The sequence below is a fragment of the Hemitrygon akajei genome, chromosome 5 (assembly GCF_048418815.1).
Source record: "Hemitrygon akajei chromosome 5, sHemAka1.3, whole genome shotgun sequence".
Classification (NCBI taxonomy): Eukaryota; Metazoa; Chordata; class Chondrichthyes; order Myliobatiformes; family Dasyatidae; genus Hemitrygon; species Hemitrygon akajei.
In genome coordinates, this window is record NC_133128.1 from 170,432,465 (window position 1) to 170,458,700 (window position 26,236).

Sequence of the window (26,236 nt, forward strand, 5' to 3'; positions counted from 1 at the left end):
ACAGAAGAGGACAGTGGATCATCAAATAAAGGGAAGAAGGTGAGGAGAGGAACTGGCTGGAGTAATGTGTGAGTGATGGGCAGATTGAGAAGGCAGGGAAGGGGTAAGAGAAGGGGTATGGGGGCCTCATTGGAATCACTTTCCATTTCAAGCCACCTTCAGTGTCCTTTGTATCCAGGCATAACAGGGATAGAATTCCCCTTGTCTTCACCCACTGTTCCTCAGGCCTCTGTACCCACATATTATTCTCCACGACTTCTGTTATTTCGAACTTGAATCCATCCCTAAGCATATCTTGCTCTTCCTTATCTGCACTTTCTGCAGGGGTACACTCTCCATGACTCATTTGTCTGCTCATCCCTTCCACCAATTTCTCCCTCCAGGCACTTAGACCTGAAACTGTGTTAGGTGTTACTCCTGCCCCTGCACCTCCTCCCTGGTCCCCAATCAGTCCCCAAAATGGTCTTTCCCCATTTAGACAGTCTTTCATTTGTGAATCCATCGGTAACATTTACTTCATCTGATGCTCCAGTGCAGCCTCCTCTATATCAGTGAGAACGAGCACAGATTGAGGGATGACTTCATCAAGCATCTTTGCCCTGTTTCCACTTCCCATTCCCAAACTAATAATGACTGATGCAATTTCCTCTACTGTCAAGTTGAGGCCAGATGCAGATTAGGGGAATATCACCTTGTGCTCTACCCTGGTAGTCTTTAACCTGATGGCATGGACATCGATTTCTCCCCCCCCCCCCCCCACCAAACCTCTCCCCCTGGTCCTCCGCCACCCCATTGTTCCATTGTTTTCCCTTACATCTGCCATATTTTTAATGTGCTTTTGCATGTATAAAACTTGTTTATGTTTTGAGGTGGTACTTTTGACATCTTGTGTCTTTGAGTACACATTTAATGGATCCCGCAGGGATTCCTAAATGCAGAAGGTATTAGTAGATCTGGGACATTCTTCAGATATTTAACTTTTAATGAAAATTAACTTTTTTCATAAGTCAGTGAACTGAATTGTTAACTGTTTCATTCTTCAACACTGACTTCCTGAATATTTTCATCATTTTCTGTTTCTATTTCAGAATTCAGCATGTTTTTGCTTTTTGATTGATTTTCATGTTGGTCTGGGCAACAGGAATGCTAGAAAATTTATCTTTTGCTAAAAATATATGCTTAGTTCTACTTACAGTTGGTGACATTGTTGACCATTGTTTTACCAGCTCCCAAAATTCCCAGCAAACAAAGGCCTTGTATATGCAGATCTTGAACAAGCAAGTTTGTAGGAAAACACATTCAGAATAGCCTGAATTCTTCATGGCAATGGATTCAACAAGGTGCTGGAAGCATTCCTTGGAGATTCTAAGGAATGCCAAAAAAATATTCCCACACCATTACACCACCAGCAGCCTGGACGTTGACACAAGGCAGGATGGATCCATGAATTTGCATTGTTTATGCCAGATTCTGACCCAACTATCTGCATGTCGCAACAGAAATCAAGTTTTTTCAGACCAGATGATGTTTTTCCAATCTTAATCTATCCAGTTTTGGTGAGCCTGTGCCCACTGTGTAGCCTCAGTTTCTTGTTCTTAGCTGACAGGAGTGGAACCTGGTATGCTGTCTGCTATTGTAGTCCATCCACTTCAGAGTTTGATGTGTTGTGTGTTTGGAAAAGCTCTTCTGCACACCACCATTGTAATGTATGGTTATTTGGGTTACTGTCACCTTTTTGTTAGCTCAAACTAGTCTCGCCATTCTCCTCTGACATTTCATATTAACAAGGTGTTTTCTCTCATAGAACTGCTGCTCACTGGTTGTTTAAACTTTAGAGACTGTATTTAAAAAAATCCCAGAAGATTGGTAGTTTCTGAGATACTGTAACTGCCCTGTCTGTCACTAACAATCATTCCATAGTCAAAGTCACTTAGTTCACATTTCTTCCTCAATCTGATGTTTGGACTGAACAGCAACTGAACCTCTTGACCATGTCTGCATGTTTTTTGTATTGAATTGCTACCACATGATTGGCTGATTAGATATTTACATTAACAAGCAGGTATACAAGTGTGCCTAATAAAGTGGTCATTGAATATATATTAGGGTGTCTTGTTGTTAGTGAAATTACAGTGAATTGCAAAGAAATCTTGATCAGTTAGGGAGATAGGCTGAGAAATGGCAAGTGCATTGTAGCTATGTGGGAGGTGTTTAGCATACTAACCTTCAGTCAGGGCATAAAGTTTAGGAGCAGGGGCATCTGTTGCCATTATAGAAGTCATTGGTGAAGACACATTTGAAGTGTTGCGTATGGTTTTTGCTCACCTTGCGAGAGGAAAGACATTATTAAGTGGAAAGGGTGCTGATGGAATTTACGAGGATGCTGCCTGGACTAGAGGGCCTTGGTTCTAGGGGAAGGTTGGCCCTCCTTTATCTTTATTCCTTGGAGCGTAGGAAAATGAAGGGTGGGCTCATGGGAGTTTATAAAATCATGAAGGGTATGGGTAAGATGAACAGTCAGAGGTCTCATTCCCAGGGTTTGGAGGGGGAGGGCAAAGTTAGAAGGCTCATGTACAAGATAAAAGGGGAGAGGTTTAGAAGAGGCAACTTTACACAGAGGGCAGTGAGTACCTGGATATGGGCTGCCAGAGCAAGTTATTAGAGTGGGTACCATTGTAACATTTGAGAGACATTTGGATAGGTATATGGAGGGGAAGAGGTTAGAGGGCTATAGGCTGAATGTTATTTGCATAAGTTCGTGAATGCACAGGTGTAATTAAAAAGCTTACAGCAGCATCATAGGCACATAGCATCATTAAAGCAACATTCACAAGTAAACAGAATTAAACATACAGTGCATATTTTTTCAAGAAAAAACATAATTACACAACAAAAAAAGTCAATTTTAGTACAATGTGATCATAGTATTGTTAAGCTGTAATGGTTCAGGGTTTTGCCAGTTGGCTTAAGAACCAAATCATTGAAGGGATGTAGCTGTTCTTGAACCTGGAGGTGTGGGACTTCAGGGTTCTATACCTCTTGTTTGACAGTAGTTGTGAGAAAATGGCATGGCTCAAATGATGGGGATCTTTAGTGATGGATGTTGCCTTCTTGAGGCAGCACCTTCTGTGGATACTAACCATTGGTGGGGAGAGATGTTACTGTAATGTATTGGGCGAGGTTCACTACTCTGCAGCTGCTTGTGTTCTGAGCATTCGTATTGCTGTAACAGACCATGATGAAACCTGTCAGAATACTCTCAACTGGGTATTTTGTGACAAGCTTAACCTCTAAATAAAGTAAAGATGTTGCCGTGCTTTCCTTACAATTGCATCTATGTGCTGAGTCCAGGACAGGTTATTCAGTATGCTATTACCCAGGAATTTAAAGTTGTAGCCTATTTCCAAAACTGATTTCCCCCAACATAGACATGGGTTGCAACATGTAATGACCTGTCATTCAATTTTACTCCAGTGAGGAATGGAGATTGGTGAGATCAGATACCTGAATGGAACATCCAATTAATGAAATAGGACTGTGAGAAGATGTTAGTAACCTTAGTGGATGGATTGGACTCTACCATGTGGTTATCTAAAAGATAAAAAGCTATGCAAATTAAGGATGTTTCAATTCTACTTCTTAAGTTTTATTGTTATTTGGTATCATTTATGATTAAAAAAAAATACAATTGGTCTCCATATATGTTGATATTCACAGCTGAATAACAGCTGGAATGAACGAATAGTGTACTGGAGCTGTGAAACAACTCAAAGAACCAATGCTTTGAGAGAAATTGGAAAAGGTTAATTATTTTGTCTACTTAATAGCTGAGTCTTGTACTTTAACATTCTTTAAATCTGCATAATATCTAGTGAGTACAAGAGAATTACAGTTAAGTATATAATTTAGTGTGCGTAAGAAGGTATATACTTTTATAAAATTCTGTACCAAAACATTTATGCATTTCTCTTTTACTCTGTAGGGGTTTTGGAGATGGGGCAAACATGTCACAAATGTTGTTCGATTCTTGGGGAAATTAACTTTCTTGAACAAAGGAATAACCTACAAACAAAACTGGTAATACAGTTTAAAGGACAATCCTAGGGATTATAGACAAGTGAGTCTTACATCAGTGGTGGGCTAAGTATTGGAGAGGGTTCTCAGAGATAGGTGTTACGTACCCCGTAACTGGGTGTCTGACCAGCAGAGAAAGAAGAATCCGTTGGAGTCTGGTGATACCAAACTAAAGGTGTTTAGTAGTAAACTACACAATACAATATCAAAAATGCAAATATACATATAAAACAAGTTAGCAGTAATAAACCTAAAAGTGTAGGAATAATAATAAGCAATAATAAACAAGCTCTATCGATGTCTAGGGGTAAATGAATTGTCATAGGAAAGTATAGAGTTCAGTTCATAAATGCTGATGTAGTTATGGTTGTTGTATTGAAATCGTTGGAGAGAGAGCGAGCGAGATGTAACAGCAACAGCTGCGGCAGGCAAACCTTTTGTGGCTTTCTTAATCCGTCGTATCGTTGTGGTCATTCAGTTATGACCCCTCTGGTCTTCAGCTAGACCGTTCTTCTGTGGTGGACTCGTCACTCTGGCATGAGTGGACACACACACAAGTCCCCACCGGCCCTGCTGTAACACTGTGAGCTTTACTGACCGATCTCCTGGTTCGGTCTCCGAAGCCCCCACCTTTCTGTGGGTTCCCAACACTCAATCAGTGTCCACTGGTGTGTCTGAAGGGTGTCTCTCCAGACCTGTCTTTTATCCCCACTCACGGGGTCTCAGCTATCCATCAACTCTGAATGACCGTGTCCATCAAATCAGACCACTCCTGCTATCTCCTGAGGAATGTTAACGAGCAAAGTAAAGTCCTTGTAGTGGAGGGTAAATAATCCAGGAAGAGTCAAAATACAGTAAATCAACTTTCTCTCTCCCCCTCTTATCTGTAACAGATGTCCTTGCCTGTGTTTCATCTCTCTCTCTCATGAGCAGCATAGCAACAGCAATAGTTCGTAGTTCTCAGGAGGGGGGTTGGGAATGGTTAACTCTGCACACCATTGACCATCAGGTCTGTTCATCACTCATAACATAGGATTTATGAGTACTTGGAATAGCATAGACCAGTTGGGGATAGTCAGTGGTGTTTTCTGAGGGGTAGTACATGCCTCGCATCCTGACTGACTTCAAGGAAGTGACAAAACAAATCAAAGGTAGAGTGATGGATATCGTGTATAGATTTTAGTCATGTGATTGACAAGGTTCCCAAGGTAGACTCATTCAAAAAGGAAGGGGGCATTGGATCCTGGGAAGTATGGCTGTGTGGATCCAGAATTGGTTTGCCCACAGAATGCAGAGGGTCATAGTAGATGGAGCATATTGTACAATGGCTAGTATGTGAGGGCAGAATTTGAAGATGATTGGGTGATTGAAGGAAACCGTAAGGGCGATGTCATTCATAGGTATCTTACACTGAGAATGGTGGTCTGGCAATGGAAAAGAACAGATTTACTTAAATTCATAGTCTTTTCATTATACACCAATAGCAAATACTCAATATTAGTAGAACAAAAAAGAAGTTACAATTTAAGTAATCCTTGACTCAGGCTTAGAAAATGCTTTTGCTAATGATTCTTGTGTCAGGATATATCTCCACCAAAGTCCAAGTTCTTGTCTCCACCAACATCCAATGTAAAATAAGACAATACTGCCTGTTTTGACTTGTATCTTGCATCTCATTTTATATCCATTCTAGCTCTAATTTGCAAAACTACTCTGTTATAATGTAATTCTTGTGTTGCATTTCTTGCTTGACTGTTCAATTGTTGATCTGTGTCCTGCACAATCCATGCAAATGCCATTTGCTATATACAGATAATATGATGACAGCAATATATGCTCAGTGATACCCTATAACATACAAATCTCACATCAAATATCTGTTAGATTATGATATATACAGATTTGTAGATGTGGTGGAAAAGTGGTTTAAATTATTGGACAAGAAGTCTGAGTTCTGAACCCTAGATCTGAATCCCACTATACCAGCTGGAGAATTTGAATTCGAATGGTTGAGTCAGTCCTGAAGTTTGGCTGGGTGGGGGGAGAGTGTAAAAACTGTATCAACAGCAGTAAACTACTGATGGTTGTTAAGAGCTGCCTGGTTCACTGGAAAAGAAATTAGTTATCCTTGCCTGGTCTGGTATATTTGTGATCCTAGGCCCACCATTGTGGTTGACTCTTAGTGTCTCTTCATTTCAGAGTAATTAGGTGTGGATAATAAGAACTAGTGATGACTGTATCCCATAAATGAATAAAGTAAACAAATATTTAAAGTTCCACAAGTGCATAAAGTTGACTCTTAAGAGTTATGCTTTGTTAAGTTAGCTTAGGTGAATTGATGAAAAACATCAAGACAAACAAATTACTTCAATGTTTTCAAAAGCAGTTTGGAATTGACAGATGCAGCAAAGCATGTCAGTCAAATCACTGAAATATTTCCCATTTTCTTTCAGCTATCATGTTGATTCTTCAACCATCTGGTACTCTATAAAGGTAAAAATATAATATCTAGTATTCACTTAAAAAGACGGGAAATACTCAGTGAAATCGAACAAATCTGTGAAAGTGTGCAAAACTCCTTTGAAATGTGATGTTTGTCCTGGGAGGGCCATCTTCTTATAGAAATCTAGCCTTAAGCTTTTTAACAAACTGGAGTTATATTGTTCACCTGGGCCATTATTGTAAATTCTTGCCATTGATTTGTATCTTGTTTGTCTCATCTGGGTATTGAATTTGTGAACTAAATGTGAAATTGTCAGATCTAGAATGAGGAGGAAAAAACAGAAATGTGTCCATTTGAAATACTATCATGGAGTGTTCTACAAATGGTAATTGGATTGAATTTTGAAAATAAAGAATATGGTATGAGACTAATTGGGAAATAACATCATGCGCACAAAACTTTTAGTAGTGGTGTTTTCCTTTATTCTGCAGGGAAGTACTCACACCCAACCGCATCCTACTCCTACCCTTAGTGGTTAATATTTGTACTATTGCTCCTTTGAAGCCAGGACTGGGTAGAATTTAATTTTTTTTTCAATTAAGATGTTAGACTGTTTAGATAGCAGACATAAGTTGATGGAGCTTAATACACAAAAAAATGAAATGTTAAATTTTGATAAGAATAACAGTCAACATAGTGATCATTTTCAAAATGATGTTGGAGCACAAGAATTGCAGGAGTTGGGCAGTTGTGCATGGCCTAAGTAATTAATGATTGCATTTCATTGAAAAGCTTTTTTGCCCAAAAAAGACATGGAATCTTGGACTTTAGGGAATGGCAAGGAAGATAAAAATAATCATTAATAAATTATTAGTTGTGAGTTTTTAATTTTATATCATTCCTTTCCTGTCTCTTTTTTTTCAAGTTACTCCTTGGCCTCTTTTTGCTGTAGGAGAAAAACCCAGCCTCTCCAATCACTGCCCATGTCATGTATATTGTTGGGAAATTTGCCATAAAAGGGAGTGGATTAAGTCTTTATTATTTAAACTGGCGATTTATATTGTAGGGTGGTTTATATTGATATAAATGCTGGAGCCTCTTTGATAACAATCTGGGTATTTCTGCTTTCCAAGGTTATGTTTACTTCTTCTGCCATATTTTGTGAGAAATATTAAATATAGCCAAAACTTGAGCCTCTCATCTACGTGTGCTTAATATCCAATTCCTTTATTCACTTTGGTAAATCTAATTTATTATTTTGTTGCACACTCAAGGTTTTTATAAAAGATAAATTAGAACCAAAATACATTTGCAAGCGGGGTGGGTGCACAGAAGGAACTGAAGGGTTTTTAGAAGTATGTAAAGATTTTCACTTTCTCATTAAAATGTGCTCCTTGTTATAAGAAATATGTCAACTAATTTGGATAAACTAAATTTCCACAAACAAAAGCTAAATGAATGATAAACTGAGAGTGAACTGAGACTGATAGCAAATCAAATCATGGCCAGAGAGTGACTCGAGGAAAGATGTCAGTGATTTGTGGCTTTTTTGCTTTGGCATTTACCATAACGTACTTCATTGGCTGCATATTTGGATGTAAAAATTCTTTTTCTGTAGCATCTTCATTTCTTTCGGAAATTCCCTGCATTTAGCCCAAGGGAAACAGCAAAGTATGTAGTGCTATGTCAGGACTTAAATGCATGTGGTATTTATCTTTGAAATTGTTGATATTCTTCTATTATCCCTATGTTTTCAATGCCACTGTATCTGGATTCCTATCCAATCTGAAAGTATGGAAAAGATATTGCAATTTAGTGTCCCTGGTCTACAAAGTGCATGATAACACTGTCCCTTATCACTGTCCATACCTTGTATATCAGCAAGGAAACTACCTTCTATAATTCTGCCACAAAAAAATTGGTTTCCAAAGTGAAAAAATTCCACTTTGGAATTTCAGATTGTCTCCAATGTGTTTTGTGTTCTGAGCGCAAACAAATTAAAATCTGTAGATGCTGGAAATCCCAAGTAATGCACACAATATTGGATAAACTCAGCAGGTTGGGCTGCTCTATGGAAAAGAGTATAGACGACAGTTTGGGCTGAGACCCTTCAGGTCCTGATGAAGGGTCTTGGCCTGAAATATCGTCTTTACTCTTTTCTATAGATGCTGCCCAGCCTGCTGAGTTCCTCCAGCATATTGTGTGTTTTTTGTGTTCTGAGAGCAAGGTTGCGTAATTTCAGGAAGTTCCCACAGATGCTTCAATCCACTGAAATGTGCTGCTAACTCCTATATCCTGAAAATTTAAAAGAACACTCATTGCTGCCCAATCGTGTGCTTTTATTTTTTATATAATTTTTGTCATACCTGGATTCTGAATTTATTTTCTTTAAATTTCTTTGGTCTTCCTTTATTCTTATTGTCTGCTGAAAAAATTTCCAGCCTTTCTTGTATTCTGTCTGGGTAGCCTCCAACCTGATGGCATGAACATTGATTTCTCTAACTTCCATTAATGCCCCTCCTCCCCTTCTTACCCCATCCCTTATCTATTTATTTATTTATTATTCCCCTCCCCCCCCCCTCTCTTTTTTCTCTCTCTCTGCTCTCCATCTCCCTCTGGTGCTCCCCTCCCCCTTTCTCCCTAGGCCTCCCGTCCCATGATCCTTTCCTTTCAACTTTCTCTTCAATCAACTTTCAAGCTCTTGGCTTCATTCCTCCCCCTCCTGTCTTCTATCATTTCGGATCTCCCCCTCCCCCTCCTACTTTCAAATCTCTTATTGTCTTTTTTTTTCCAGTTAGTCCTGACGAAGGGTCTCAGCCCGAAACATTGACTGTGCTTCTTTCTATAGATGCTTCCTGGCCTTCTGCGTTCCACCAGCATTTTGTGTGTGTTGTTCCAATTTTAGAAGTGCAATTCCCATTTTTTTAAAGTACAGTCAGCAATTGAATGGGTAACCAGGAAACCTTGCTTTACGTAAGACTTACAATATTTGAACCTGTAATTTTTTTTATTGGAAGTGGCTAACAGACTATTGTATGTTCCTAAAAAGTAATTGTAGTTGAAGATAGAAGGCAGTTAAGAGAGAATTATGTGTGCTAATGGTAGAGTGCCAATCAGAATCCAAAACTAATACCTAGTTTTCTCATAAGAAATAGGAATCTATTAATCCTTGTTTCTTTACCTATTTACTGGTTATGTTTTCAGAGTGCTTGTCAGAGGTTTCTGAAGATTCAAATTTTTTTTAAATTCTGAAAACTAAAAGATGGCACGAGCTGTAGTCTCCAAGGTTGCAGCTCAGACTGTCTTTTAGAATTTGTTTAGGTTCATGAGTTTGGTTTGGGGAACATGGGAGTCAGGGATCAAGTTAGGGTTTCTGGATATGGGGGAATTAAATGACGAGTTTCAAAGGTCAATGTTGTGGATGTGGTCGGATATCAGCCCCACAGACCAGTGAGGACAACAGCTGGAATTGCAATGAACTCCGGGATTGGAGTTTCATGTGGCAGGAAGTACGAGGGCAGGTGACCTCCCAGGTATGTGAATTGCAAGTCTGAAGTTCAAGACCTACTATTTGTGTCCTGTCATCGGCAAGACAGAGCTCGAGAACTAGATTTCGGGTCTTCATCTAGGGTCTTCATTCATCGTCATCAGAAAGTTCTGGGTTGATACCAAAGGTAGAAGCTTGAAGGTTGATCAGAGGTCTAGACGTCAAGGTCTGATGGTTAGAGTTCTGAGTCTGTGAATCTCTGCAAGGTCACTGGGGAAGTTGAAGGCTCAATATCTGCGATCTACAAGTTCGCTGAAGGCTGAAGAAGATGGCCTGTCCTGGGGTTAAAGGAATATGTATGTGCATGGGTTGGTGGGAGGCAGGAAGGGAACTTGTTTTGCTGTTGTTGCTTTGTCGTTCTTTTAGTTGTGTTCTGTGTTGTTCTGCCAAGCATTATGAGCATGCTATGCTGGCGTTGGAATGTGTAGGGACACTTGGTGACTGCACCAGAACGTCGTATATGTCAGTGTACATGTGATAAATCAGAATCTGAAATGATGGAGTTAATTTGCTTAATCTCTCTGTACAGTATAGTCACCTCATCCCAGAAAACAGTCTTGCAAATCCTTATTGCACTCCCTTTAAGGCAAATACCTCTTTTATGGCAAAAATTGTAAAAATGTACGTAGTGCTCCAGATGTAGTCTCACCAAGATACTTTGTGATTGCAGAATAATGACTTTATTCTATGTTTGAAATAAAGTTAAAACACTTTTGATTTAATAAGTTTTTTTGTAATTTATGTACAATGAATCTATTAAATTAGATAAACACTAGTATACTAATGTTTTTCATCTTATTCTAACCAAATTGGGTAACTTTGGATACATTTGCATTATGTTCTATTTACCACGTTTATATTCCTTGTCAATCTTTTTGCATCTTCCTCCTTGCCTAAATGAGATTGTTGTGAAGAGCTAGAATGAGAGTGATTGCCTTGAATGTTTAAAATGAAACAGATTCTAGATCAGGGGTTCCCAGTCTGTGGTCCATGGACCCTTTGCTTAATGGTATTGATCCATGGCATAAAAAAGGTTGGGAATCCCTGTTCTAGAGTAAATTTGAAAAGGACAAACAAATAATTGAAACAAAGAAAATGCATAATTGATAATTACATTCATATTATTGCATAATTTCTTTGACAATGCTGTAAAGAATTTTAAAATTTCAAATTTTTACCTTAATGTAGATTTTCAAAATTGATGAAGTTGATGTCCAAATCATAACATCTACTGCATGTCTTTGGGGAAAGGGGTTGGCAGTTTTCTGTTGATAAGTGGTATCTGATTAAGCAGCTTGTGAAGAAGGGAGGGAAATTATTGTCCTAGTAAATTCAAGGGATGAATAATTCTAATGATAGTTTCTAATTTATTCTTGGAACATGATCATTGGCAAGGCAAGCTAGTAAAGAGTATTCATAAAAGCAGCATGGCTGTCAAAGGTCGTCATATACTCCTCACTTCTGAAATTCTGAAAACCATTGTTTAGCCATGGTTGAAATGAAGCCTTGAGTCAAATATTACTGGCAAAGCCCAAATTGAGCTTGACTGTCATGTTATCTTCCAGTACTTTGAAAGTAGAGTGGTAATTCTAATACCAACTGGAACACTGTAGATGCTGAAAATCTAAAATAAGAAGAGCAAATGCTGAAAATATTATGGTAATCCAGATGAATGGCTGGGCAAGTAGTGTTAACAACTCACATTACTGATGTTTGATTCTGATTGTAGCAGCAAAATTGATCCAAAATCGTTATTCTTGCCCAGAGCTCCAATGATTGCTCCAAAGAGTCGAATTCCCTAATCCGATCCTTTATTACCAATTAGCAAACATGCAATTAAGTATTATTGAGCATTATCTCAGCAGTCACCAAAGATATGATCTCCGCGGTCCCAAGCTACAAACTGCCACAAAATAAACAGGAATACATGATTTATTCTCTCCACTTTTACCACATTCTTACTAATGTGACTAGTTACCATAATAAACACACAGCGCATAATACATGGCTCCTACACTGATTGAAGCCATCAACCTGAAGTGCTAATTCTGTTTCTCTGCATAGATGTTGCCTGATCCACAAAATACATAATACATCTTTCAGATATTTGGGGAATTGATTAGGTTGTGTTTATTATTTTCTTTTAAGAACAGAATATTCTATGGTTTCCCATAATGGTATACATATGCTACTTGCAGATTTTGCAAATTGGGTCTCAAGTGTTAAATCTATGATTTTATTGGGGCCCTCTTTTAATTTGACTTGTAATGAATTGAATTGGCTGAAGCTTGGCAGTTTTGGGAATTTCAGGAGGAGGCCTGCATGGAAATCACTAAGTACTTCTGCTTTTATAAATTGTTAGTTGACAGGATAGGAATTGGCAAGCTACAGAGAAGGCTTCCTTGGCCTTGTTTCAACTTGAAGCAATGAAACCTCATATTGAGAATCCTCAGGGTCATTTTGCCTGACTTTAGACTACTGTAAGCTCCCTTGCCTGTACCCTGGTGTTAGATTGAAAAAAACCCAGGGCTTGTCATTGAGTATCTGGGACACATCATTGGTGAATCAAATTCTGGGAAATCATTGTGTTATATCATTAGTAGTTGAGATAGCCGTCCATGGACATCAGAAATGTGAACTTTGAGTTGCTTTTTGTATTTAAATTTGTCTGGAATTCTAAATTCTTAAGTTAAACTGTTTTGCATATTTAACATGGAAGATTTTATTCTAAAAACAATGAGAGCACAGGCTGTAGAATGATTGTTTTATTTAATGTGTTCAGTAATGTTATATACCTATTCAAAATGATTGTCAAAGGGACCAATAAGTTGATGTGAATCTTGGGCTTGGGTTTGTAACTGTAGTGTAGCTCTGACAGAGGCATCAAAGTCGCTGCACAACTGCTCGCTTATCTTTATATTAAGACTAATTGAGAATTTTAATTTTTTACAGTCTTCAGCTCCTCCACATAACATTCATCCTTTAACATTAAATATGCTTGCTCCCTCTAAGGATTGATGTTCTTCCTAAACAGTGGCACCCTGAATGCTTCATTAATTCCTAACCTGTGTTTTATTAAGATTTACCTTAATATCCTTGTTTTGGTATTCTAAATCTCTATTTGTAAAACCAAGTATTCTGTTCACACACACCTGCAAAAATTCTGCAGATTGCCATTGTTTCTGCTATAATTCATTTAAGTATTTTGGAAATGGTTGCCTCAAGGATGGAAGCTACAGATAGGAATGAATAATTGAATGCCGTTTAGGGTTTCTCACAGAGAAACCTGATGGGGCAAAACACAAAAAATATAATGACATCATTCAATTATTTCAAAAGCTCTGTACAATCATATAACCAACCATGACCCAGTATCCAGAGAGGAAATTGAAAGAAATTAAAAACACAAGACCTGACTGAATGAATATTTAGACCAGCCTTTCTCAAACTTTTTACCCTGAAGAAACCCTTGAATAATTTTCAGGTCTTGGGGAACCCCTGCATAAATATAGTATTATATCTACAGCTCACAGTACTTTAGCACGATCAGTAAATTATAGATATAATAATCCAAAAATAATTATCAATGCTCTTTTGAGTTGAGAATGAATTAACTTTTCTTGGGGGGGAAAAAAAGGTAGTTAAGAGTTTATCCTTCTTGAAATTAATCTTTCCCTTCCATAAATTTTAAAAACTCATAAGGCAAACATAATAAATTTCTGTTAAATAACTGGCTTAAGCCAAAATGGGATTTATTTTTTCCAAAGGTAGGCTTGGTAGATTTAATTTAAATAAAGGTTGTCAATTGATTTTAATGTTATTTACGGCATGAAAATTCATTGGCAATGTTGAATAGTAACATTACTAAAAACCATAAGCCAAAGCAATATAGTTTCTCCAAGACAGAGCTTTTGTTTCCATATATGAAGACAAAACATTAAATGTATCTTGGCCTTTGTTTCAGGCAGCTCTTTGCAGCAGAAATAGTTTTCTTGAATTTCACCATCATTTACAAATCTTACATCAACTATAACACAACATTTATTGATGAAATCCATTAACTCATCAACCTGGATAGAGAAGCTGTTGTTTTTCAGTTTATCACTCAAATCTCTTCAGCATCTTGTGACATGTCATCAATAAGTTGATTTATCGTACTGCTTGAGAGTGAAACCTTTTCAATTTCTTGTATTTTACCCATAATAATTTTACATGCTGGCATTATTAGGTTCTCGCCAACTGTGTGAGGTTTCCTTTTCTGGATAATAAGTTCTGCTATGGAATAACTTGTTTCCTGAGTCTTTTTACTGACTGTGAATTTATTTAAAAAAAAGAGCTTTACCCTGTTTGTTTTGAGATTCCAATGGCCATTTAAAATAATCAGCACTTTTACATGTTGTGGCTGAGATTTGTAGTTAAGTGTCATTTCAATTTTGCTGGTGCTGTTGCTGTATTTGTAAGTTGTCTGCCACAGACGAGGCACAATGGAATAGGACAACTTGGATCACCAGTCCAAGTAGAACCCAATGATAAGCAGCTTTCATTGTGAAGATGGACTTTTTTGTGTCCTTTGTTGCACTAGTGCAGTGAAATAACTCAAAAGATTGTACCATCAGGCATTGGACCATCAGACACGCCTGTAAAACACTGGTTAATGAAATATAAATAAGATCAGAATAATAACTAAACAGGAAAAGCACAAAAAAATTGAAAACTTCACAATACAATTCACTTCTAACCTACACAATCCATCTTTTGCAATGTTTACAACAACAGCAAAGCAGCTGGCCAGCAGCTGAGTCATGGCATGTAAAAATTCCTTCCTTAGAACAAAAATTTTCCTCCAATTTTTACTACACTGGTAGAGTTTCATTGCTCCCATATGTCATTTGGTGGCACGTAAGGAAAAGTTGGAGGAGGTAATTCAGGAGGAAGGTGCTGACGTCACAGCCCAAGTGGGCCAGTCCAGTCAATGCTTGGTAAATGCACTTCCCGCTCCTCATCAGCCTACTGTCCTCCCCTCCATGCAATACAGCACTCACCAGTTATCAACCCTATCTCGTGTCAAAAACTGAGAATGGACTCCACCAAATAAACATGCTCCTACTGCTCACTGCCGTTCTGGGCTGAGAGACCTCTAATGAGATTGCTAACAGGGCTGCTCAATCACTACCCACCATTGCGAGCACTAGCATCACATATTGGGTGAAGTTTTTTTTAAAATGTTTTTTTTTAAATCACTGCCTCTTGCAGAACCCTAGTGTTCAGCCCCTCCCGGCTGAGAAACCCTGATTTAGACCTTGGAGTATTAAGAATGTGGAGCAATTAGCACATGGCCTAATCTTTGGATGTTAACAAATTGAGGACAACCTAACAGGCTCACTAACACAAGCTAAGGATTTCTCCCTTTGCTAGTCATGGATATGTACTAAATAGTGGATATGGCCGGCTAAGAGTCTTTCAATTCTTGTTTGGGAGATCTTCGCCCATTCTTCCTTGAAAAAGGCTTCTAGTTCTGTGAGACTCTTGGGCTGTCTTGCATGCACTGCTCTTTTGAGATCTATCCACAGATCTTCGATGATGTTTAGGTTGGGGGACTGTGAGGTCCATGACAAAACCTTCAGCTTGCTCCTCGAGGTAGTCCATTGTGGATTTTGAGGTGTATTTAGGGTCATTATCCTGTTGTAGAAGCCATCCTCTTTTTATCTTCAGGTTTTTTTTACAGGCAGTATGATGTTTGCTTCTAGAATTTGCTGGTATTTAATTGAATTTGTTCTTCCCTCTACTACTGTAATGTTCCTTGTGCCACTGACTGTAGCACAAGCCCAAAGCATGATCAGTCCAACCCCATGCTTAACAGTTGGAGAGATGTTCTTTTTATGAAATTCTGCACCCTTCTTTCTCCAAACATGCCTTTGCTCATTGTGGACAAGAAGTTCTATTTTAATTTCATCAGTCCACAGGACTTGTTTCCAAAATGCATCAGGCTTGTTTAGATGTTCGTTTGCAAACTTCTGACGCTGAATTTTGTGGTGAGGATGTAGAAAAGGTTTTCTTCTGATGATTCTTCCATGAAGGTCATATTTGTGCAGGTGTCACTGCACAGTAGAACATTGCACCACCACTCCAGAGTCTGCTAAATCTTCCTGAAGGTCTTTTGCAGTCAAACAGCGGTTTTGATTTGCCTTTCTAGCAATCCTACAAGCAGTTCTCTTGGAAAGTTTTCTTGGACTTCTACACCTCAACTTGACCTCCACCGTTCCTGTTAACTGCCATTTCTTAATTACATTACGAACTGAGGAAATGGCTACCTGGAAATGCTTTGCTATCTTCTTATAGCCTTCTCCTGCTTTGTGGGCATCAATTATTTTTATTTTTAGAGTGCTAGGCAGCTGCTTAGAGGAACCCATGGCTGCTGATCGTTGGGACAGGGTTTGAGGAGTCAAGGTATTTATGAAGCTTAGAAATTTGCATAACCTGGCCTTTCCTAACGATGATTGTGAACAAACCATAGCCCTATCAAGCTAATTAAGGTCTGAGACCTTAGTAAAAGTTATCTGAGAGCTCAAATCTCTTGGGGTGCCCAAATTTTTGCATGGTGCTCCTTTCCTTTTTCCACTCTAAAATTGTACAAAACAAAAATAATACACTAATCTTGCTTAAAATGTTGAAAAGAGTTTTTTCATCATTAACTTTATGACTTTTGGAAATCAGTTCATCTTCTACTCACTTAGCTATTCATAGTAACAGAAATTTTGACCAGGGGTGCCCAGATGTTTGCATGCCACTGTAACTTCATTCGAGTTCACTTGCCCCATCACTGAACTGTTCCTGCAACCTATGAACTCATTTTAATCTCACATTCTTGATATTTATTGCTTATTTATTTATTATTATATTTATTTATTTTGTTTTGTTTTTGTATTTGCACAGTCTTATTCTGTTGATATAGTCTTTCATTGCTTCTATTATGGTTTATTGAATTTATTGAGTGTGCCTGCGAGAAAATAAATCTCAGGATTGTATATGGTAACATATATGTATGTTGAACTTTAAACTTTACTATTACAATGGACTATATAATACTCCTGTATAATTTAATGACTTCTCTAGTTTTCAGTTCATGCACACCAATCCAGGCAGCACTTTCTTTGATATCACCCGTAGTACTTGACCGTCTAAATGTGGTAAATGATTCCCTGGATACACAAATTAAAACCAATTAAAATTTGAAAATAATGTTAAAACTAAATTTATGTTTATAGTGATCAAAAGCAGATATCATGCTTTTATTGGATAGCCTCTCAACTTCAATGTAAGATCTTTCTAATGCGCAGACCTTGTGCCCAAATTGTCCACTTTTTGTTATTACTGGCTTGTGTTTAGTTATGAGCATGATTTTGAAAGAGCTGTAGCACCTGTTATGGCACCAGGCCATTGTAAAGTTTGTTTATTATCAGGACAATTTATGCCTTTTAAAAAAAAAGAACAAATTGGCATCATTTACCATAAATTTTGTGTATTTTATTTTTTATTTAGTGATACAGCACAGAATAGGCCCTTCCAGCCCTTCGAACTGTGCCACTCCAACATGGCAACCCCAATTTAACCCTAACCTATTCACAGGATAATTTACAATGAACTATTAACCTACCAGGTACATCTTTGGACTGTGGGAGGAAATCAGAGAGCCCAGGGAAAACACATGCATTCCATGGTGATGATGGAATTGAACTCTGAACTCTGCCCTAAGCTGTAATAGCGCTCACTAACCACTACACTACCATGGTGTGCTCGTCTTTCAATTTATTTTCTCAATTTTCCTTGTAGATTAACTAATCAGCTGAAGTAAACATATCAGTCAGCTAGATCCAGTTTTCTGACGAAACAATTCCCCTAGAAGGGTGAAATCTGAATTTAAATGTGTCATCTTCCTTCTTCCCAGGATTGACTTTCATATCAACAGCCTCCAAACATTTCACATGCTATACATCTTTAACCTTGCTGCCTGCACGGCTAATCTGAATTGTGTTAAATCATCCAGTTTTTCTTCTGGGACTATTACTTATTAAACCAACTTGCATCTCTCAGTTGAGAGATGTCTACAGTTATTTTCTGCTCCTGTTAAATGAATCAGTTAGTAAAGTTGATTGGAAAGTTTAATTAAACTTGTTCCATTATCTCAAGTTGATGTAGTACATGCGTAGATCTAGAAGACAAATATAATGGATTTAACTATATTTGGACAGAAAAATACTTTCATTTTAATATAAATGTAACAAATTCTCTTTGCATCCAAATAGTCAGAAATCTTTAACCTGTTGAGTACCTGGTGCTTTCTCAGGAAGACACAATGGAATGAATATTTCAGAACATTGTTTGAAGATTTTTGCCGTTTTTCTATGGTCTAGAGTATTCAAGAAAGGGAGTAGAGATAGCCCAGGAAATTATAGACCAGTGAGTCTTACTTCAGTGGTTGGTAAGTTGATGGAGAAGATCTTGAGAGGCAGGATTTATGAACATTTGAAGAGGCATAATTTGTGGAAGGCAGGCCATGCCTTACGAACCTGATTAAATTTTTTTGAGGATGTGACTGAACACATTGATGAAGGTAGAGCTGTAGATGTAGTGTATATGGATTTTAGCAAGGCATTTGATAAGGTACCCCGTGCAAGGCTTATTGAGAAAGTAAGGAGGCATGGGATCCAAGGGAACATTGCTTTGTGGATCGAAAACTGGCTTGCCCACAGAAGGCAAAAAGTGGTTATAGACAGGTCATATTCTGCATGGAGGGTGGTGACCAGTGGTATGCCTCAGGGATCTGTTCTGGGACACCTACTCTTTGTGATTTTTATAAATGATCTGGATGAGGAAGTGGAGAAATGGGTTAGTAAATTTGCTGATGACACAAAGGTTGGGGGTGTTGTGGATAGTGTGGAGGTCTGTCAGAGGTTACAGTGGGACATTGATAGGATGCAAAACTGGGCTGAGAAGTGGCAGATGGATTTCAACCCAGATAAGTGTGAGGTGGTTCATTTTGGTAGGTCAAATATGATGGCAGAATATAGCATTAATGGCAAGACTCTCGGCAGTGTGGAGGATCAGAGGGATCTTAGGGTCTGAGTCCATAGGACGATTTAAAGCTGTTGAGCAGGTTGACTCTGTGGTTAAGAAGGCATACGGTGCATTGGCCTTCATCAATCGTGGGATTGAGATTAAGAGCCAAGAGGTAATGTTTCAGCTACATAGGACCCTGGTCAGGCCCCACTTAGAGTACTATGCTCAATCTGGTTGCCTCACTACAGGAAGGATGTGGAAGTCATAGAAAGGGTGCAGAGGTGATTTACAAGGATGTTCCCTGGATTGGGGAGCATGCCTTATGAGAATAGGTTGAGTGAACTCGGCCTTTTCTCCTTGGAGTAACGGGGTGAGAGGTGACCTGATAGAGGTGTACAAGATAATAAGAGGCATTGATTGTGTGGATAGTCAGGGCTGAAATGGATAGCACGAGAGGGTATATTCTTAAGGTGCTTGGAAGTAGGTACAGAGGAGATGTCAGGGGTAAGTTTTTTTTTAACTCAGAGAGTGGTGAGTGCGTGGAATAGGCTGCCAGCCGCGGTGGTGGAGGTGGAAACAATAGGGTCTTTTAAGAGACTCCTGGATGGATATATGGAGCTTAGAAAAATAGAGGGCTATGGGTAAGCCTAGGTAGTTCTAAGGTTAGGACATGTTCAGCACAGCTTTGTAGGCCGAAGAGCCTGTATTGTACTGTAGGTTTTTTATGTTTCTTTTTCTTTGGTTTGCTTTGAAGGAGTCTTTACTCTAGTGGTTGCACTCAGGCAAACTTGCTCTGGCAATCACCTGGCAGGCTATTTAAAGAAGCTGAGGAAGGAAGGAAATCTTCCTGTTGCTGTGCAATCATTTAGAACACTGTATACAGTTAATATTCTTTAGGTACCTTGTCTTGGAGTTAGTGCTGTTTATATTCACTAAATTGGCTCCAGAGGTGAGGGGAAAGTTATGAGGTGAAATATGTAGGATTGAAACATTTAGAAGAGTATGAAGTTTCTGAATGAAGTGATATAAGATTCTGAGGAAAATTGGTGCTGAGAGGTTAGTTCCCTTTACTGGGGAATTGTGAGGCAGGTGAGATGGTCTGAAATTAATGAGTCAACCATTATGGTTGATCATCATCTAATATAAATAATTTTCAGAAGGCCTTTGACAAGGTGCCACACAGGAGGCTGCTTAACAAGCTCCAAGCCCATGATATTACAGGAAAGATTCTAGCAAGGATAAAGCAGTGGCTGATTGGCAGGATGCAAATAGCAGGAATAGGCGGAGCCTTTTCTGGTTAGCTACTGGTGACTAGTGGTGTTCTACAGGGGTCTGTATTAGGGCCAATTGTTTGTATATTATATGTCAATGATTTGGATGATGAACTTGATGGTTTTGTCGCAAAATCTGTAGACAATATGAAAATAGGTGGAGGGGCAGGTAGTTCTCAGGAAATAAGGAGGCTAAAAGAGGGCTTGGGCAGATTAGGAGAATAGGCAAAGAAGTGGCAGATAAAATACAGTGTCGGGAAGTGTATGATCATGTACTTTGGTAGAAGAAATAGAAGGATTGACTATTTTGTAAATGGAGAGAAAATACAAAAATCTGAGGCGCAAAGGGGCCTGGGACTCCTTGTGCAGGATTCTTTAAAGGTTAAGTTGAAGGTTGAGTCTGGAGTGAGGAAGGCAAGTGCTTTAATATTCTAGTTCTCTTGAAGTGAATGCTAACTTTACAAGGACTTTATAAAGCACTAGTGAGGCCTTACTTGGAATATTGTGAGCAGTTTTGGGCCCCTTAAGAAACTGGAGAAGGTTCAAAGGAGGTTCACAAAAATGATTTTAAGATTAATTAGCTTGTCATATGAAGATGGCTCCTGTATTCACTGGATATAGAAGGATGAAGGGTGGCCTCATTGAAATCTATTGAATAGTGAAAGGCCTTGATAGAATGGATGTAAAAAGGATATTTCCTATGGTAGGAGCATCTAACACCGGAGAACACGGCCTCAAAATAGAGGGGACATCCTTTTAGAACAGTGACGAGGAAGTTCTTTTACCAAAGAATGGTGAATCCGTGGAATTCGTTGCAAAAGGCAGCTGTGGAGGCTGTCTTTATGTATATTCAAGGCAGAGCTTGATAGATTCTTGATTGGTCAGGGCATGTAGAAATATAGGGAGAAGGCAGGAGATTGAGGCTGAGAGAAAAAATGGATCAGCCATGACGAAATGGCAGAGCAGACACAATGGGCTGAATGGACTAATTATGCTGCTATAGCATATACTCTTATAAAGAGAGTTTTCGTTCTGCACCGAGGATGTAAATCTCAGAAATTCTTGACTTTGGTACTATGCGTAATTAGTTGATTGAGTACATTCAAGGCTAAGATTATATGTAAGCAAATCAAGTTATCTGAGTAATGTGCAGGGAAAATGGATGAAACAAATTTTACCATGATTGTTGTGAATGTTGGAGCTTGACTACTAATTTTTATAGTAGTGGTCCACCAAAATCATGGTCTAAAAGTCAGGGTTTTGCCTTATGCATATGTTTATGTAGACAGAGGTGTAATGCAAAACTTGCTTTCAGCAGCATCACAAGAACACAGCGTTTTAGATGCAACATTCATAAGAAAAACATAAATTATCCAATAATGCAATTAGAACAAAAAATGTCTATTGTTCTGCAAAATTGTGAAAGCAGTCATAGTGTCACTATACTGAGTAGTGATTTGAGGTTGTGGAAGTTCATTCAATTACTTGTTGAAGGGAATTAGCTGTTCTTGAACCTCATAATGTGGGATTTGTACCTCCTGCCTCATGGTAGTTTCAACAAAATGGAATGGCTCAGATGGTGAGTATACTTAACAGTTGTGGCCTTCGTGAAGCAGCACCTTGTGTCAATACTTCTGAAGGTGGGCAGGAATGTGCCTGTGATGTATTAACTCTGTCCACTCCTCTCTTCAGCTTCTTGCATTCCTGTGCCTTCAGATTGCCAACCCAGACCATGATGGAACTAGCCAGGACACTTTCAACAGTACATCAACAGTGTTTCAACAGTGACGCGCTTCCTTATGATTGTGTCTCTGTGCTGGACTTAAGACAGATTAATCAATATGTTAATACAATGGAGTTTAACGATGCTGACCCACGCCGATATCAATCCACCAATGTAGATAGACTCATTTTTGCCCTCATACTACTGAAATCAACAATCATTACTTGTGTTTTACTGACATTAAGAGGTTGTTGAATCACAAACAAGAGAAAATCTGCAGATGCTGAAATCTGTGTGTGTTGCTTGAGAGGTTGTTGTGGCACCACTCAACCAGGTGTCCTACTTCGCTTCTGTATGCTGTCTCATCAGCGCCTGCTATTCATCTGACAGCGACATCAACAAATTTGTATATGGCCTTGGAGCTCTGCTTGACCACACAGCTATGTGTGTATAGGGTGTAGAGCAGAGGGCTAAGTACTCATTCTTGGGATGCCTCTGTGTTGATGCTGAGTGAGGAAATGTTACTAATCTTCACTGACTGAGGTCTGTCAATGAGGAAGCTGAGGAACCAGTTGCAAAGGGAGGTACCAAGGTTAGTCCTGATGAAGGCTGTCAGCCTGAAATGTTGACTACTTATTAACTTCCGTAGATGCTGTGTTCCTCCAGCATTTTGTATGTGTTACAGAGGTTCAGGTCTTGAAGCTTGATGATAAGTTTGGATGGGCTGGTTATGTTGAAGATTGAACTGTAGTCAATGAACTGCAGCCTGATGTGTGTTCCTGTTGTCCATTTGGTCTAGAGCAGAGTGAAAAGCCAGAGAAATTGCATCTGCAGTTGACCCCTGCTGTAGTGGTAGGCAAAATTAAGTAGATCCATGTCATATATGAGGTAGGAGTTGAATCACACCGGTAAAATGAAATGCTGTTTTGGGACCTTGCACTGCAGAAGTGAGAGGTTGAATATGTCTAAATAATCCTGCAGTAAATAATCTGCAGATCTTTAGTACTCAACCCAGTATGCCACCTGGACCAGACATCTTTTGTGGGTTCACCCTCTTAAAGGATGCCTGAATGTCGGCCTCAGTCTGAGATTACAGAGTCGTCTGGAGATGTCACGGTTTGTGTGGATGTGTTATAGTTCTCCCTGTCAAAGTTTACATAAAAAAGCATTCAGCACAGCTGGAAATGATGGGTCATTACCCCTTTTATTGAGCAATGTTGCCAGACTAATGTATTTAATAATCACTATCACCTCAATCCCCACTATCACTACTGCTTCCCAGATCCCTGATCACTAACTTGGATCTAAATGCATGCTTGACCCTGGATCTACTCCTTGTGATTATCTCTGTAACCTTCGGTTCGGCTAGCGGCTTAATCTAGGGGATGATAGCCCCCCCCCCCAACCCAACAAATTTAAGAAATCTTGTTTGGGTGGATGCTGCGCGTTACAAATCTGTACCACAAAATAACAAACGGTACACAATATGTGATTAAATGATTGAGCTTTATAATTCTTAATTTGAAACAAATTCAAATTAAGTAAAGAAACAAAAAAAGAAAAGGGCTCATTCTCATGAAACAGTCTAATGCGCAAATGTTGGAGCTCACGGCTGAGGACAGGATCACACTTGGGGCTCTGGAGTAGTTCAAGTTTAATTGTCATTCAACCATACTGCCAAATAGAACATTCCTCCAGGGCCAAGGTGTAAAACACAGTACTAACTGTCACATAGAGCACGTAGAGCAGAAAAACATGCTGTGCAAGTGTCCAGGCCTGTAGATATATTGTGCATGGGATGTTGGCCTGGAGCCATGTTTCTGCAAGAACAGGCATGCAGCAGTCCTCATCATGCACTAGTGCAGCCACAATCAAATGCAATCCAATTTGCCTTCCACTGACCAAACACTGGAGGGTAGCACCAACGTGAAGGGCCAGCCCGTAACCTAGTACTGACTTCAGCTCTCTCCTACAGTGCCTCCGGTGTCTCCTCCCCTGGGCAGCTGCAACAGGCAACATGAGGGCCTGGTGCGCGCAACAACCGATGCAAAACAGCTCCCCTGTTGTTGGTTTCGCCAATGAATCAGTGAACCGGACTTGCAGTATTCTACTAGTGAGGTGGCAGTATGGCTCCACTACTGTGCTGCTCATCAAATGCACTGAAAATATTTCTTTACAGTTTGCTGCTTGTATCACACATATTCAGTGCATTTTTTAATCACTAATTTTTATTGCAACTCCAACAAATTACATTCAATACAACCAGTTGCCGATTACATTTTGACTGTTTAACCCATGTGCTGATATTCCCAAAAGAATGACTGTAACTTGATGTGCTGGCAAGTATTTTCAGGGAAGGAAAGAGACACACTGGAATTTTAATTCCTTGGTACAGTTGCAAGAGGACGTTTGTGAACCCTTTGTAATTAGCTGTTTTTCTGCATTAATTACTCATAAAATGTCTGATCTTCATCTGTCACAATAATAGACAAGCACAATCTGCCTTAAATTAATAACACAAACAATTGTACTTTTCATCAATACTGAGTACACTATTTAAACAATCACAGTCTAGGTTCAAAAAAAGTATGTGAACCTCTGGGATAATGCCTTCTACAAAAGCAATTTGGAGCCAGGTGTTCCAATCAATGAGATGAGATTGGAGGTGTGGCTTGTAGAGGTGCCCTGACCTGCAAAAGACACGCAAAGTCAGTTTACTGATAGAGCCAGCTCACCCGAGAAATATCTGTTTATGTGCACCATGCCTCAATCAAAACAACTTTCAGAGGACCTTAGAAGAAGAATCATAGAGATGCATGAAGTTGGAAAAGGCTAGAAAAGCATTTCTAAAAACCTGAGTGTTCATCAGTCCACAGAAAGAGAAATTGTCTACAAATGGAGGAAACTCGGTACTGTTGCTTCTTTCCCTCGGAGTGGGCATCCTATAAAGATCACACTAAGAGCAGAGTGTGCAATGCTGAAAGAGGTGAAAAAGAGCCGAAGGGTAAAAGCAAAAGTCCTGCAGAAATCTCTAGAACTTGCTAAAGTCTCTGTTCGTGTGCCCACTGTAAGAGAAACACTGAACAAGAATGGTGTTCATGGAAGGACACCACAGAGGAAACCACTACTCTCCAAAAAAAAAGAAATTTTACACGTCTCAAGTTCACAGAAGACCACCTGGATAATCCACAAAACTTCTGGGACAATGTTCTCTAGACATGTGAGATAAAAGAGATTTTGTAGAGATGTATTCTGCTATGTTTGGAGGAAAAAAGGCACTGCATGCCAAAACCAAAACCTGATCCCGACTACAAAGCATGATGGAAGGAACATAGTTTGTGGCTGTTCTGCTGCCTCAGGGCCCAGACAGTTTGCAGTTGTTGAGGGAACAATGGATTCATAATTGTATCAAGACATTTTACAGGAGAGTGCCAGGGTAGCGGTCTGTCACCTGAAGCTAAATAAAAGTTCGATGTTTTGACAAGACAATGATCGGAAACATAAGAGTAAATCAACAATAAAATGGTTTAAAAAGACTATTTAAATTTTGGAATGGCAAATCAGAGTCCAGTTCTTAGTCCAATTGAATGATCTGAAGAGGGCTGTTTATGCAAGGTATCCCAGAAATATTGACGAACTGAAACAATTTTGTATGAAGGAATGGTCTAAAATTCTTCCTTGCCATTGTGCAAGTCTGATCAGCAGCTACAGGAAACATTTGGTCGAGGTTATTGCTGCTAAAGGAGGCTCTACCAGTTATTAAATATGAGGGTTCACCTTTTTCCAGGCTAGACTGAATGATTAAACAGTGTGTTCAAAAAAGACATAAAAAGTACAATTGTTAGTGTGTTATTAGTTTAGGCAGATTGTGTTTGTCAATTATTGTGACTTGGATGAAGATCAGACCACATTTTATGAGTAACTAATGCAGTTTGCCAGGTAATTGCAAAGGGTTCACAAACTTTGTCTTGCAACTATATGTATGAGCTCTTTGAGGTTGTCATGTTTGACTAGTCGTATTTCATGCAGAAATCCAGTGGTAGATCAGCTGTAAAAATTGACCTTGCTAACAAGGCTCACATCCTATAAATGAATGTCACATGTCTGTTAGTTTGCATGAC

At 39.0% G+C, this 26,236-nt stretch overlaps 1 protein-coding gene across 6 annotated transcripts in view; it reads left to right on the plus strand.

Moving 5' to 3' along the window:
- Positions 1-26,236, plus strand: part of atf2 (activating transcription factor 2) — a 117,499-nt gene that overhangs the window by 2,619 nt on the left and 88,644 nt on the right. For 3 of the 6 annotated variants that reach the window (XM_073047175.1, XM_073047180.1, XM_073047179.1), the window contains exon 2: positions 6,528-6,567. The exons of 1 other annotated variant lie outside the window; for it this stretch is intronic. The gene's annotated coding sequence lies outside the window, so the exon portion shown is untranslated. Of the gene's footprint in view, positions 1-3,982; positions 4,118-6,527; positions 6,568-26,236 lie in introns of all 6 variants that reach the window. 2 more of the 6 variants (XM_073047176.1, XM_073047177.1) reach the window with 2 other exon arrangements.